Raw genomic sequence first — 2,500 nt, 5'->3', positions numbered from 1 at the left:
GTTGATGTGTTGCTTGGGTGAGCTTTTTCGCTGGTGGTTGGGTCGAGGGAGTGGTTGCACGCGCGCCTGGTATCTCAAACCTTCCGTGAGATGAGATTGTCGGGGTGCGGTCAAGTATGGGATTGATTATACGCGCGCCTGGTATCTCTTTTCTTGGGATATTGGTTTCTTTGGTGTTGTTTTCTTCCCTTCTTCCTTTTGCCCCTAGCTTTACGGAGGAGAGGTGGTATTGTTGTGGATTAGTGTTCGGGAAGGATGAAAAGTAGTGCGAGTTCCCAAGGTGGCCACCCTAGTCCTTCTCGATCGTCGTCCCCTGCAGTTCCCCCCTTTTTATGAAGGTGCGGGGTTTGGGAAGCTTGTTCTCTGTTTGAGCCTCCCTTGTGAGTCGGTAGCCACGTTTGATATCTCTTGCTTTCTTGTTGTTTTCTTCCCTTCTTGCTTTTGGCCCCTTGGCTTTACGGAGAAGAGGTGGGATTGTTGTGGATTGGTGTTTAGGAAGGATGAAAAGCAGTGCGAGTTCCGAGGGTGGCCACCCTAGTCCTTCTAGATCGCCGTCCCCTGCAGTTCCCCCCCTTTTTGCGAAGGCACAGGGGTGGGAAGCTTGTTCTCTATTTGAGCCTCCCCTTATGAGCCGGTGGACACGTTTGATATCTCTCTTTCTTTCATGTTGTTTTCTTCCCTTCTTCCTTTCGGCCCCTAGCTTTACGGAGAAAAGGTGGGATTGTTGTGGATTGGTGTTCGGGAAGGACGAAAAGCAGTGCGAGTTCCCAGGGTGGCCACCCTAGTCCTTCTCGATCACCGTCCCCTGCAGTTCCCCCCTTTTTGCGAAGGCACGGGGTTGGGGAAGCTTGTTCTCTATTTGAATCCTCCCCTTGTGAGCCGGTAGCCACGGTTGATATATCCCTTTCTCTCTTGTTTGTTTTATTCTTCCCTTCTTCCTCGTGGCCCCTAGCGTTACGGAGAAAAGGTGGGATTGTTGTGGATTGGTGTTCCGGAAGGACAAAACGCAGTGCGAGCTCCCGGGGTGGCCACCCTAGTCCTTCTTGATCGTCGTCCCCTTCAGTTCTCGAAGGCACGGGGCTTTGGGAGGCTTGTGCCTTGTTTGTGCTTTGTTTTCTACCATTTTCTTCCTTTCGGTCCCTAACTCTACGGAGAAAAGGGGGAATCGTTGTGGGCTAGTGTCAGGGAAGGGCTAAAGTAGTGCGAGCTCCCGGGGTGGCCACCCTAGTCCTTCTCGATCGTTGTTCCATGCATTCCCCCCTTTTTGCGAGGGCATGGGGCTGGGGGAGATTGTCCTCTGTTTGAGCTTCCCCCTGTAAGGGGGTTAGACACCTTTGTTTCTCTTTCTCTCATGCGTTTTTCCTCCTTTTGCCCCTTGGCCTTACATTTGTTGTGGGGGGTGCCCCTATTCAGTTTTGTGGCCGATTTTTCGGTAATATGTGGAAATGACTCTCGGCAACGGATATCTCGGCTCTTGTTATGATGAAGAACATAGTGAAATGTGATACTTAGTGTGAATTGCAGAATCCCGTGAATCATCGAGTTTTTGAACGCAATTTGTGCCCGAGGCCTCGGTCGAGGGCACGTCTGTCTGGGCGTCGCATCCCATTCAAACACGCTCATTGCAATATGCTATGGAGCAGCGGAGCTGGTCGTCTGTGCCCCATGCGGTGCGGTCAGCTGAAATACCTCAAGCGATGTTTCGTGGCGTGCGTCGTCGAGCGGTGATCTTGTCCCCTTGGATGGGCAGTCGGCATTAGCTGATGTGGGCTTTGTGTGGCATCGCTCGAACTTGCTTTTCTCTCTCTTGTCCTCCCATGGGGTAGGGTGGATTTAGCTCCAACTTTGTGACCTCAGCTCAGGCGAGAACACCCGCTGAGTTTAAGCATATAATTAAGCGGAGGAAAAGAAACTTACAAGGATTCCCCTAGTGGCGATGAGTGAACCGGGAAGAGCCTAGCATGAAAATCGGGCAGCGGCGCTGCCTGAATTGTAGTCTGTAGAAGCATCCTCAGCAGCGGACCTGGGCCAAGTCCCTTGGCAGGGGACGCCGTAGAGGGTGACAGCCCCGTCAGCCCGGGACCCTGCCGCATCACGAGGCGTTGTCGGCGAGTCGGGTTGTTTGGGAATACAGCCCTAATTGGGTGGTAAATTCCGTCCAAGGCTAAATACGGGCGAGAGACCGATAGCGAACAAGTACCGTGAGGGAAAGATGAAAAGGACTTTGAAAAGAGAGTTAAAGAGTGCTTGAAATTGCCGGGGGGAAGCGGATGGAGGCTGTCGATGTGTCTCGGTCGGATGCGGAATGGCTCAGACTGGTCTGCCGCTCGACTTGAGGTGCAAAACCAACACGGGCTGCTGCATCGTCACAAGCATAGGTGGATTACTTCCTATTGGTTTGCCGCTGCAGTGGTTAAGGAACGAAGCGTGCGCCCTTGTGGCGAGCCGTGTGCACCTGCGCGCTTGTAGTGTTGGTTGGCGGGCTTTCCATTCGACCCGT

The 2,500-nt window shown here is 53.0% G+C and overlaps 2 non-coding genes across 2 annotated transcripts in view; both read left to right on the top strand.

Annotated features, from left to right (window-relative positions):
* The first annotated feature begins 1,447 nt into the window (after positions 1-1,447).
* Positions 1,448-1,601, top strand: LOC149191814 (5.8S ribosomal RNA). Its single transcript, XR_016255476.1, has one exon. It is a non-coding gene; the product is annotated as a 5.8S ribosomal RNA (ribosomal RNA).
* A 247-nt stretch (positions 1,602-1,848) lies between these two features.
* Positions 1,849-2,500, top strand: part of LOC149191813 (25S ribosomal RNA) — a 3,407-nt gene continuing 2,755 nt past the window's right edge. Inside the window, exon 1 of the ribosomal RNA XR_016255525.1 lies at positions 1,849-2,500. This exon is cut by the window's right edge and continues 2,755 nt beyond it. This is a non-coding gene — a ribosomal RNA (25S ribosomal RNA).

This window comes from Pinus tabuliformis, chromosome 2_2, assembly GCF_031772625.1.
Source record: "Pinus tabuliformis cultivar Carrire ecotype Pingquan chromosome 2_2, CPIR1, whole genome shotgun sequence".
NCBI lineage: Eukaryota > Viridiplantae > Streptophyta > Pinopsida > Pinales > Pinaceae > Pinus > Pinus tabuliformis.
Note: the sequence above shows the minus strand (reverse complement) of the source record. Positions and strands in the feature narration are given on the sequence as shown.